General features: G+C 36.9%; 3 long non-coding RNA genes across 3 annotated transcripts; 2 read left to right on the forward strand and 1 right to left on the reverse strand.

Annotated features, from left to right (window-relative positions):
- Nucleotides 1-1336: 1336 nt before the first annotated feature.
- On the reverse strand, nt 1337-13483 carry LOC148767502 (uncharacterized). The gene is made up of 3 exons (XR_016033792.1): nt 13252-13483; nt 2050-2532; nt 1337-1969 (listed from the first exon to the last, which is right to left on the reverse strand). It is a non-coding gene; the product is annotated as an uncharacterized LOC148767502 (long non-coding RNA).
- Nucleotides 3874-6438, forward strand: LOC148767503 (uncharacterized). The gene is made up of 2 exons (XR_016033790.1): nt 3874-4474; nt 5037-6438. It is a non-coding gene; the product is annotated as an uncharacterized LOC148767503 (long non-coding RNA).
- LOC148767504 (uncharacterized) lies at nt 10481-11839 on the forward strand. The gene is made up of 2 exons (XR_016033791.1): nt 10481-11189; nt 11752-11839. It is a non-coding gene; the product is annotated as an uncharacterized LOC148767504 (long non-coding RNA).
- Nucleotides 13484-13832: the final 349 nt, after the last annotated feature.

Consider the following 13832-nt stretch of genomic DNA (forward strand, 5'->3'; position numbering starts at 1 on the left):
ATCGTAGCTAGGTCCAAATTTCCAATTCTAAATATTAAGATGTAGAATTTTTAGGAACTATTTAGAAACATCTCTATTGTTTTAGTTAACTTTTAGAATATATTTTATATCTATAGGATTAAATCAACCTTCATCATACATTAAGAGGTGAAGTGGTATAAATAAAAGTATAATTTCAGTGATAAACTAACCAAGCAAGTATGTAAACACTTCGAGTAAGAGTAATTCACATAATGTTCTATAAAAGATCGAAAGAAAGTTGCTGCCAACGTCCATATACACGAGACATTTCTCAATTAGGAAACGTATTTATTCAAGTTGAGCAGGTGTCATCCACCATTCCACCATTTTAACATTTTTTCTTGAATATATTTCTATCAATATCCAATAGAACATCACTGCTTGGCGTCCACAATCAATGAAGTCTTCTCACCCAATAGAATAACTGAAATCCCTATAAACAACTTGTTATAGGAATATGAAATGTCACTGATGTCGCCAATGCAATAACCAAACTTTTTATATTAGTTAGAACTTTTTATATGAACATCCAAAGAAAATATTTTGTGCATTTGTTCATTTTTTTCAGTCTTGAAGAGTGAATTCATGCAATTTTTGCTGGAATGTAGAACGTATTATCCTAATATTATTTATTAGGCAAGTGATTATAAAATTAAGGTTGTTTTTATATATTCTAAGTTCTTATTTATATTTTTTATCTATCATCATGTGTAGATTAGTTTAATTTTTCAAATAATATTTTTATATTAATATATATACATCACTTTTTTTGTCCGTTTCCGACTATCCTTTTCTTTCCAATTCCGGCAACACATATTTTTTCTCTCTCACTAAAAAACAATACATTCGTCTCTTTCATTGAAGAGTGATGTCATGCATATTTGCACGAATATAGAACTTGTGATTAATCATAAAATTTCTTTTTATTGAGGAAGTATTTTTTATATTTTAATTTCCTTTTTTTCTATCATTATTGATGTATTATTGTAACTATTCGAATGATACCTTTTCATATTAAAAAATATATATCTATAGATTTTGAAACAAATTAAGTATAATTTGACTCTAAATTTATATCCAGAGGTTTTCAAAGAAATTAAGTATAATTTCACTCTATGGAGAACATCTTATGATAATTTTGTTAATAATTAATAATTATATAATGATTTTACCAACGTGTGATTAATTATAACATTTTTATTAAGGAAGTGTTTTTTTATTGTGACGCCCACCTTCTATGAAGCGTTTGTCAAATTACTCTATTGAAAGAACCTGTCTATGTTTTTTTTTTGAATAATACTAATTCAATCTAAAAAGCTCAGAAAAATACGTACGATTTATTTATTAACAACCTCACGTCTAGTAAGGTAGTACAAAGGTTTCAAATAGTTATAACAACAGCTTCTAACATATGAGATTACAACATAAATAAGTTCAAACGCTGATATTTATAATACAAGACAACGATTATTCTTAACTTAATCGAACCACTATTTTACAAATATAAACAAGGTAAGTACTCGGACGGGAAATCCTCTTATTCATTCAAGCTGCACATGTGTCTGAGAATATGACAGAATAAAGTAGAGGGATAAGTCATAGAAGACTTACTAAGGTGAAATATAAGAATAACGAGTGACGACATGATCTGAGAGAAAGTACAATGATCGAACCATTAGGTGATATTGGAATAGAGAAGCGTTTAAAGGTTATATTTCGATTGGAAATTCAAGAATAATAGTAAGAATGATCAATCGATTTTCCGAACAATAGAGATAAGAATACACCTACCTTGTGACTCCCGTAGCCGTTTACTACCGTATTCGCCGAGCAGGGAATGACGCTGTAATGCAATGTGGCAAGCCCGGACGTATGCCGGTTTAGCCCGAAACCCAACTAACCTCCAGTTGTGTACGGGTCTAAACCTATGTGAGTACTGTTGGAGAGACTACCCACCGTCGGCCCGATACCGCCCATCGGTCACCTCCAAACAGCCCCAGGCCCATCAATATCCATTGTCCTTGAGGCGTTCCAAAAGGACTTTATCGATCATATAAAGAAGACCATATTATTCGATTATTTCAGGATTCCAAAGACAATAGAATTTGGGAGAAACATGATCAAGTGAAAGGGCTTCAAAGAGGGATCGATGTTTCAAGATATGAAGTTTAGATAATTGAATAGAACTTGAAGGAAAACGATCGGCTTCAAAGAATTTCATACCGATCACTCAATAATTACTATTCGAAGGAAATGGAAATCAAAGAGTTGAACTCTCGATAAGATAGTATTTCTCAAATAATCTCAAACTCAACATAATCCAATCAATTTCAAATAACGATAATCAAAATGACAACGAATAGATCAATCTAATGAAAGAGAGCAAAATTCAAGTACTCGAGCGATACAATTACCCGAGTCTATCATATTCCTAGAAAAGGTCAAGCAAGAGAACCCTCACCTTGGTCCAATCAAGAGTACTTGTCGATCACGGTTCCTCGATCTCAAAACCTATGCAATATTTAAACTATAAGACACCAAATTATTTATTAAAACAAATTAAGATACACTCTACGTTTGTCCTAGCTTTATATGTTCTTAAGGCCGAATAATTCACTTACCAATTCTAATTTAATCTAACCCCGTAACTAACATCAAAAACTTGACATATAAGCATCACGTTTATGTTACCACATATAACCATCACGTTTATGTTACCAGGACGAAGACCAACAAAATTTGTTCATATATGACGACTTTCTCAACATAATAATAAAACTTATATGCTGCCACAGTTTACTCAAAAATTCATAACAAATTCCACGTTTATCCAAATTGCTCACATGATATGCCGAATGAAAGCTAACAAATAATACTACGAGTTCAGAGCAGACTTTGATCCCAAATTCTCAACAAAAATAGCAGAATTATCCAAAACCAGCATGTAACAGAACTGCCGAAACATTGAAAATTCATTTCTGGTACCACTTGTTTGAAAAATAATAACATGCTATACATATCTCGAAACAGAACAAATGATATACAAAATTAAATTCAAGAACAATATCTAAGAGTTTAATGAAGAAACCATTTTCGAATTATGAGCACAACATAGCTAAAACAGCCCCCGAAAAGGTTAATAAAAACTGCCGGTATTTACAAAAATCCATTTTTTGGCAGTATATTTTGAAAAATCGTAATAATTCTAAATGTTATCCAAATTTAACAAATAGTATATCAAATCGAACATAACGAATTCATCTACAAATGGACAGAAGACATTGAAATCAAATTATGGCTCGAATACATATAAAACAGCCCCACAAGATTAATCATACGAGCTGCCAGAATTGACAGCTTCAACTCCCATATTCCTCCGTTCAAAAAGTCTGTAGGACTCGATCATATGAAACGAGCTTCAACATATAATTATCATGTTCCAGAAAATCTATGATATTTGAGAAGAAACGCTTTTAAAATTCGAGTTCCAAAGCTCCCAAATTGTGTTCCGAAAATCAGAGTAACAACAACAAGTTTTATTTTTGAAAATCTTTGAAGCTACCGTAGTGTTAAAATCAGTTTCAACAAGGGTTCTAAAATTGTGGAAAATCAATTATTCTAACAATATTCAGCCTATTCTACAATTTTCATAAAGAAACGAAATCGAAACTTGTAACAACCCGTAATTTGCATTAGATTATTTTAATAATAATAGCTATTATTTTATTAATAATTAAATATGATATTTGTTATAAGATAAGAGTGATAAGATCAGATGGAATTTTCTCTAGCAGATGACATTCCACCGCCTTAACCCTTCTCTTATCACTTCACGTTTCTCTCTCTCTCTATATTGATTGTTGGCTGAAATCCCCAACTCTTCTCTCTCCCTCACCGTCTCTCTCTTTCTCTCTATCTTCCTCTCTCTCTCTCTCTCTCTCTCTCTCTCTCTCTCTCTCTCTCTCTCTATATTCCTCTCTTCCTCTATCGGCTCTTGGGCTGGAATTGCAGAAATTTTACAGCAAAACTCGAGTAATATGAGAGGTGCCGTTGGAAATCTCAAGACGCAGCTCTCTTGTGGTGATGGATTTCACCGGCGATGACGAGCGGTGGTGGCTGGAATCGGGCAAAGAAAACGAGCCGTCCAGAACCCGAATTTCAGCCGTTGGTCCTTCAAAGAATTAATTGAATGGATTCCTTAAAGGTGGAATCTCGACGATCAGGTCCCATCATTAGAAACCTTACGATGTTACCTTTCTATTGGTGGTGGTTCTCGATGGTTTGCACCGCCGGTGGTCGCCGGAGTTTGGTGAGAAGTCAGCCTGCTCGCTGGGATTTTGGGGAAGCAAAATCTGCTGCCGCACCTGTTTTTGGAGCCAAAATCGAAGGGTTTGGAGTAAGAATTTGGGAATAATTCCTTCACAAAACTCGTAGAGGAGATCGTAAACTATAAGTAAGTGTTCAATTGTATCGAATTAGAGTATTTAATATACGTGTTTTAGAGGTCGGAATCCGATGACAGTAATCTGCCTGAAACAGGGCAGTTTTGAGTATCTTCTTGCGGGACTGTTTTCGATATGTTAGGATCATAATTTGGGCTATGTGCCTTCATGAAACTTGTATATTAAACTTCCAGGTTTAATTTTATGTATTATTTGGACAATTTGGATAATCATACAATTTGTTATGATTTTTCAAACGGGCTGTGACAGTAAACGAAATTATCCAAAAATCTGGCAGGTTTATGTACTCATCTTTCGGGGTTGTTATTGACGGGTTATGTTGTTAATTTGGGATTAGTGTCTTCAGTAAACTTGTAGATACTAATGTTATCTTTAACTATATATATCGTTTTGGTCATTCGGATAAGTACGGTGATCGCAGTGATTATTTGAATAGAGTGCCACGAGAATCAATTCTTAGTATATGTTTAAGAAATTGACTATGTCATATAGTGGATGGTAGTATGACTATATTACTGTTCGGAATCTTATTTAGTTCTAATATTTGCATAGGTGTTGAGCGTAGTAAAGCTCTCACTCAAGGTTTAAGCTTAAAGATGCTTCTATAACACTTCTATAGCACTAGCGTTGGACTCCAGGTGAGAAACTATGACTCCTTATCCGATTTCTTTCTTGCGCTTAATATCTCCTTTGTTTGAACCAAATATATTCTCCATCTTGAATCCTTTGATGCATTGATTATATTTTTCTTGAAATATGATCCTTAATGTTATGCGAGCATATTCGTTTCCTTGGCTCGAATTTGGAACCTTGATCTTGTTCTTGAAATCTTGAACTTGTCAATCCTCTTGGTTGCCATGTTCACGGCTAATTCCTATATTTGATTCCTTAGCCTGAACATTTTCCTCGAACTCGATATTGAACTATATTTATTCTCAAAATCTTGTCTTGAATGCTTTCCGAGAATAAATATTTTGTTGGCTCGAACTTGAATCTCATGTTTATTGAATTCATTGAGATATTGATATACTCGTTCTTGGAACCTGACATGGAACTTATTGTTCTTCTTGAATTCCATATTCACGACAATTCTTTCATTGACTTGAATTGAAATCTGAACATGTTCATTATCCTGAGACTTGATGTTCGATTATCGTGATCATGACTTATCTTGTGAATGAATGACTTGATTCTTGAAATGAATGACTTGATATTCCTAAAAGGAATAATATTGATTCTTGAACCTACTGTCCCCACCCTTGAGGACGCTCTTGGGGGAGCTGGGCCCTAGGACCATTTCGGCAAGACGATCGGGCAGTATTGGGCTGACGATGACTGGTCTCCCGAATGGTACCTCCTGATGGTTCGGACTCACGTTCGTTTGGAGTTAAACGTTCCTGAGCCGGATCGGCACGTTCCGGTCGTGCCTCCTGCCTGTTTCCGACCGAGTGGCCACTCGGGACGGAGTGGAGGGATAAGGATGTCATATGATTTTATTTGTTGGGAGTTACAAGGTTGGAGACCCCACCAAATATTGAACTCAAGCCGTACATGTTACACTCTTGTACATGTTACACTTCTGTTAATGAAATTCTTGTAAAGTCTCTCGGTATATGTTCTGTTGATTCTCATCATACTCATGGATCATATGTTTTTCACTAAGTCATTCGGACTTATTCGTTTCTCCTTTCTGATATTAATGCGCAGGTAAAAGAAAAGGTAAAAGAAAGATTTATACCTAAATTTTCATACTAAGAGTTAAAGCTCGTGTATGCCTCCGATAAGTCTTGTCGATAGGTATCTCTAATGAGGTTCCGTATAGGAATCCTTTGATCGAGAATTTTGTAATAGAGTAAGTGGTGTCGAAGTCGACTTGTAAGAGAACCTCCTTTTGTAAACACGATGGTATAGATATTGCGGTTTAATGTTCTGATCATCGAAATTTTGAGGAGCACATTTGGAGTCATTGAATGTACTGCATGTTGAGTGGTGTTCCGCCACGAGGTGCCTGCTACTCGGGGCGGGGCGCTATAGGTGGTATCAGAGCTTTGGGTTGGTAAAGCTTTGGGTTGGTAAAGCTTTGGGTTGGATACCCGGGCAATGATGGAAAGGGATCTTTGAGAATTGTAGAGCTATGAATTGAATCTTGGGCTAAATTGTGATCGGCAGTAATCGAGTCATAGAGGCATTGAGATAATTCTTTAGCATCTATTACTGATATAGATAGTGAGGAATACCCCGTAGAAATATCTATCATACGCGACCTGAGATGCAGTATGAGATTCTTGGTTCTTTTTGTTACTTCAGTTGGCTTCCAATTCTCCGATGTTGTTTATCTCGAGTGAGTTTCCTAGTTTCACTTGAATTTGGTAACACCTTTTCTTGTAGACGTCCCATTCCATTTTACTTCATAACTTGACTTCCTTATCGAAACCATATTATCTCGTTTTGAGTATTGATTTACGGTGAACCAAATATTCGGGAGTTCTTTTGTTCACTCCTTATCATTCCAATGAATTCAATTTTGATTCGTTGGCCTATATTGTCTAATTTCATTTGTTGATCGTAATCGATTCTCTTATCTCATTTTAATACCTCATAGTCTTAGTTACCAATTTTATGAGGTTTCGTACCCCTTCAAATTCTTCATGGTTTGGATTATCTCTTGTTTTGAAGCCCCTTACCTTATTGTGCTACCATCTCCACTTTCTATCCTTTGTAAATATTCTATGGTTTCGGCTTATCTATTTGCCGAGACTTCTTATTCAGTTCACTTCATCTTTAGTGTTCCAATTATTTTGAATACGTCACGACTTTGGCAATGTTCTTGTGAGGATTCTTACTTTATTCTATTATCATCTGCTTCGATCATCTACCTGATTGTGAGGTTTTGTATCTCTTTGAACACTCTATAGTTTCGGCTAATCTATTTGTCGAGACTTTTTATTTCCTTGAATATTTCTTTACTTATTCCATATATACTACTCCATTTTCAATGTTCCAATTTTCTTGAATATCTCGTGACTTTGGTCACGTACCTTTGAGGTCCCTATTCTCGTTTGATTTGGCTATACCTTTGTTATTATTTTAATGTCGGGTGAATCTTTCTACTTATGTTTGAGGTTCTTGTTCTTTTGGCCTCAAAATTCAATTCTTGTACATGCATTGTTCCATTGTTATTATTGATCACAATGGAAATCCCATATCTCATTTCAAAACTCCATATCTCATTTCAATACTTCGGCATCTCGGTTACCTACTTTTTCAGGTTTCTGATTCTTTGAATACAATATTGTTTAACTATCTTACTTCCTTCCCACTATTGATCACGAGTGAGGTATCTGATCTCGTTTGAATGCCTCGATATCCTTGTTCCGTTCTTTTTTGAGATTTCTCATCTCATTTAATACTTTTTTGATTTAGATAGCCTATTCTGTGAGGTTTCTTATCCCTTTGAAACCCTGTGTTTCGACTTCTTTATATCGCTTCTATTTGTTCACTCTCACTCATAGGTCATGATTATTGATAATTCAAGGTAAAAGTTTGGACCTTGTTTGGGCAATGTCGTGTAATATGACTATGGTTGTATGCATCTATTGTTATATCATCTAATGGATTCGACTTGGAATAGTTTCGACGATTATCTTACTCAACGGAAAAAGGTTATGTAGTTATCGCGACTTAGTAATTCTATAGAGTTTGTTGACTCTTAGGTATCTTGAGCATTTTGAATTCTTGATTCTAATCGTCAGGGTACTGGGAGCTAAGTGCTATGCAGGGCAAACTGCTACGATGTGGGAGCCACCTCTTGAACCTGCGGGACAAAGTGCTACACAGCGGGAGCTACCTCTTAATCTTGCATGAGCCACCTCTAGAGTCCCTAGTATCCGATAAGTCAGCTCTAGCTTGACATTGGATTATCAGTTTTTGCAATTCTATTTGGTTAATATCAAGAGCTAAGTGCTATGTGGAGAAGGTGTTTAATGTACAACACCTTTGTCAATAACACCGTAGAGGATTGCACTTTTCTTTGTAAGTTGGGAACGACAACTACAAGAATTTGTCCTTCATGATCAGCTTGCTATAAATAAGTTTTGCCCGTCATGTAGTTTGGTTGAAGTAATTCACCATCGACATTGATAGACATAGTGTGTATAATGTTTCGAACGCGATTAGAGCATACTTAGTGTCGAAGAATGACATTAGACTAGTTCACCTATGTTGGAAATAGTAGTGAATTGAATGAAAAATTAAGGCTGCTCAATTGTCGAATATTCTGAGTCATGACTTCTCTACGATAAGTAATCATTAGGCATGCGGTTGCGAAACCACCGGAAGATTGTATTAACCGTTGCCATCTTCGATTACTCTTGATTTTAGAAGTAAAGCTCTCCTCCATCAACAATTTCCTAGTCGATCTACTATTTGAAGACCTTTTCTTTGCAAACGCCATCTATAATCAAGCTCTTCTATTGTCCCATGTTGACGCAATAAGTAAATCAGGCTTCGTCGTCCTCTTTGATTGTAATCGTGGTGCATTCAATTCCACTTTATGTAGACTAATGAGAAGAGAATTTTTGTGGACCAGGAAAGTAGTTGCCTCCTTGTCTCCAAAAGATAATTTAGATCCAAAATATATCTCTTGTAGCTAACTCACATTATCTCGATATAGATTATGAGTCATCTCGTTCTTATGAAAGCAACTATCTGCGATATGGGACAAAATTTCAGCTTGGTACGAGAAACGTTCTCAAAACTAACTTCTCGTTTGAGTGGATGACTGGAAACATTGAAGGAACCTTGAGAACATATAACGCAGATTATGGTGATAATTGGGAATCTATCAAGCTGGAATACAAACATTTCGCAGTGTTCATGGAATAAAGTGTCAATCGAGTTTGCAATTCAAGACTAGATGAGCGGCGAATAACCAACGATAGCAAACACAAGGGGTGGTGATTGGAGATCGTAGGGATGCTACGGTAAAGTTCAACTTATCGAATAAAGATCAAAGTCTACACGAGATCGTCAAAAGAGCTATGCATATGTGGAACTAGATATATAATTCTAATTACCACAAAGATTCGACCGAAACGGAGGAGAAGAAACACATTCTCTTGAAGAATGTGACACGGATAACTAGGGAGAGATTTAAAGATTCGAACGATATCAGACCCTTATTAATCCCTTTCATTCCTCTCATCAGACCATTTGTAGCACTCCTAGCTACAACCCTAACTCGATTGTTTCCCCATAATTGATGTACCTCACAGGTCCCATTAATTGGTTGACGAACCGTATCTCGGCCTTCAACATCTAGAACATTATAAATATTCAGCATGTTGCTCGACAGTAATGCTACATCGAGTATGAGACCGATGAATTGGATAATATTTCTAATGAAGTCGCGGATATTAAGGTTTCACGAGCAGTAGTTCCTAGTACTACCTCAGATTTGAATTGAATAAGTAATTTCGAATTCATTACGATAATAGTTTGACTCGTTATCCAAGTCAATTCTAAGATTGGGAAGATACTGATTGTCATGGAAATAATTCGTAGAGGTTTGAAGGACTAAGTTAACACTATTTCGATCAATCTCAGATATTCTTCCTTGAAGAAACCGTAGCTTGGGAATAACTTATCATATAAATAGGGATTGATCCCTATTTCGGCACCAACCTCCTAGAGACTACCCGCATAAGTGTATTCCTCTTGATAACGAATTCCTCAATCACAAGACTTGAAGGTATTATGGAGAGACCACCAAGTTGAAGCAATGGATGAGCGAGTAGAGAATTTTTCGGAAATTGCATTTCCATGTTCGAATAATAGTGGAGAATCTGGGGACCAGATTCTTTGAAGGAGGGAAGAGTGTAACAACCCGTAATTTGCATTAGATTATTTTAATAATAATAGCTATTATTTTATTAATAATTAAATATGATATTTGTTATAAGATAAGAGTGATAAGATCAGATGGAATTTTCTCTAGCAGATGACATTCCACCGCCTTAACCCTTCTCTTATCACTTCACGTTTCTCTCTCTCTCTATATTGATTGTTGGCTGAAATCCCCAACTCTTCTCTCTCCCTCACCGTCTCTCTCTTTCTCTCTATCTTCCTCTCTCTCTCTCTCTCTCTCTCTCTCTCTCTCTCTCTCTCTCTCTCTCTCTCTCTCTCTCTCTCTCTCTCTCTCTCTCTCTCTCTCTCTCTCTCTATATTCCTCTCTTCCTCTATCGGCTCTTGGGCTGGAATTGCAGAAATTTTACAGCAAAACTCGAGTAATATGAGAGGTGCCGTTGGAAATCTCAAGACGCAGCTCTCTTGTGGTGATGGATTTCACCGGCGATGACGAGCGGTGGTGGCTGGAATCGGGCAAAGAAAACGAGCCGTCCAGAACCCGAATTTCAGCCGTTGGTCCTTCAAAGAATTAATTGAATGGATTCCTTAAAGGTGGAATCTCGACGATCAGGTCCCATCATTAGAAACCTTACGATGTTACCTTTCTATTGGTGGTGGTTCTCGATGGTTTGCACCGCCGGTGGTCGCCGGAGTTTGGTGAGAAGTCAGCCTGCTCGCTGGGATTTTGGGGAAGCAAAATCTGCTGCCGCACCTGTTTTTGGAGCCAAAATCGAAGGGTTTGGAGTAAGAATTTGGGAATAATTCCTTCACAAAACTCGTAGAGGAGATCGTAAACTATAAGTAAGTGTTCAATTGTATCGAATTAGAGTATTTAATATACGTGTTTTAGAGGTCGGAATCCGATGACAGTAATCTGCCTGAAACAGGGCAGTTTTGAGTATCTTCTTGCGGGACTGTTTTCGATATGTTAGGATCATAATTTGGGCTATGTGCCTTCATGAAACTTGTATATTAAACTTCCAGGTTTAATTTTATGTATTATTTGGACAATTTGGATAATCATACAATTTGTTATGATTTTTCAAACGGGCTGTGACAGTAAACGAAATTATCCAAAAATCTGGCAGGTTTATGTACTCATCTTTCGGGGTTGTTATTGACGGGTTATGTTGTTAATTTGGGATTAGTGTCTTCAGTAAACTTGTAGATACTAATGTTATCTTTAACTATATATATCGTTTTGGTCATTCGGATAAGTACGGTGATCGCAGTGATTATTTGAATAGAGTGCCACGAGAATCAATTCTTAGTATATGTTTAAGAAATTGACTATGTCATATAGTGGATGGTAGTATGACTATATTACTGTTCGGAATCTTATTTAGTTCTAATATTTGCATAGGTGTTGAGCGTAGTAAAGCTCTCACTCAAGGTTTAAGCTTAAAGATGCTTCTATAACACTTCTATAGCACTAGCGTTGGACTCCAGGTGAGAAACTATGACTCCTTATCCGATTTCTTTCTTGCGCTTAATATCTCCTTTGTTTGAACCAAATATATTCTCCATCTTGAATCCTTTGATGCATTGATTATATTTTTCTTGAAATATGATCCTTAATGTTATGCGAGCATATTCGTTTCCTTGGCTCGAATTTGGAACCTTGATCTTGTTCTTGAAATCTTGAACTTGTCAATCCTCTTGGTTGCCATGTTCACGGCTAATTCCTATATTTGATTCCTTAGCCTGAACATTTTCCTCGGACTCGATATTGAACTATATTTATTCTCAAAATCTTGTCTTGAATGCTTTCCGAGAATAAATATTTTGTTGGCTCGAACTTGAATCTCATGTTTATTGAATTCATTGAGATATTGATATACTCGTTCTTGGAACCTGACATGGAACTTATTGTTCTTCTTGAATTCCATATTCACGACAATTCTTTCATTGACTTGAATTGAAATCTGAACATGTTCATTATCCTGAGACTTGATGTTCGATTATCGTGATCATGACTTATCTTGTGAATGAATGACTTGATTCTTGAAATGAATGACTTGATATTCCTAAAAGGAATAATATTGATTCTTGAACCTACTGTCCCCACCCTTGAGGACGCTCTTGGGGGAGCTGGGCCCTAGGACCATTTCGGCAAGACGATCGGGCAGTATTGGGCTGACGATGACTGGTCTCCCGAATGGTACCTCCTGATGGTTCGGACTCACGTTCGTTTGGAGTTAAACGTTCCTGAGCCGGATCGGCACGTTCCGGTCGTGCCTCCTGCCTGTTTCCGACCGAGTGGCCACTCGGGACGGAGTGGAGGGATAAGGATGTCATATGATTTTATTTGTTGGGAGTTACAAGGTTGGAGACCCCACCAAATATTGAACTCAAGCCGTACATGTTACACTCTTGTACATGTTACACTTCTGTTAATGAAATTCTTGTAAAGTCTCTCGGTATATGTTCTGTTGATTCTCATCATACTCATGGATCATATGTTTTTCACTAAGTCATTCGGACTTATTCGTTTCTCCTTTCTGATATTAATGCGCAGGTAAAAGAAAAGGTAAAAGAAAGATTTATACCTAAATTTTCATACTAAGAGTTAAAGCTCGTGTATGCCTCCGATAAGTCTTGTCGATAGGTATCTCTAATGAGGTTCCGTATAGGAATCCTTTGATCGAGAATTTTGTAATAGAGTAAGTGGTGTCGAAGTCGACTTGTAAGAGAACCTCCTTTTGTAAACACGATGGTATAGATATTGCGGTTTAATGTTCTGATCATCGAAATTTTGAGGAGCACATTTGGAGCCATTGAATGTACTGCATGTTGAGTGGTGTTCCGCCACGAGGTGCCTGCTACTCGGGGCGGGGCGCTACAAAACTTGAAGTCAAAATACCTCAAATCGGATTATGAAATTAACAGTAGGCTGAATATTTTTGACCGAATCGAGCAATCGTCACCAAATCAAACGGATAGGAATTTCCACCGAACTAAAGCCTGTACAGCGGGCTTTCTGATTCTAAACCCCCGCTCGCTGAAACTTCACCGAAAAGGTCGTCAAGTCACCATCTTCTCTTCGTTGATTGAATCTTAGCTTCTTCTTACTTCTTGATTTCTTTCTATGATTTCGTAGATGATATTTCTTGTTTGTGATTTCTTGCTGAGAACTCGATGGGAGATGGTGTAGACCCAAGCTTTTAAAAGCAAGAAAGTTGCAATACGGCGAAAGTTGCCTAGCTTCTTTCTTCACAGACAGTGTAGTGATAAGAAAATGCTAATGCCGTTGACTCAGATCCAAGACGGAAAGTGGTTGATGACGACTTTGAGTAGGAGGACTAATTCATCACAACAGGTGTTATCCCGAGATCCTTCTTCCCATGAGCGGCTCCTGAGCCCAGCTCGCCTTTTGAGAGACTTCTCACTCCGATTTAAGGGGTTTTTAAAGAATGGCTGGATCGGATGAAGGTGAAGTAAGAA

Source organism: Erythranthe guttata, chromosome 10 (assembly GCF_056151865.1).
Source record: "Erythranthe guttata isolate IM_541 chromosome 10, IM_541, whole genome shotgun sequence".
NCBI classification, from domain to species: domain Eukaryota; kingdom Viridiplantae; phylum Streptophyta; class Magnoliopsida; order Lamiales; family Phrymaceae; genus Erythranthe; species Erythranthe guttata.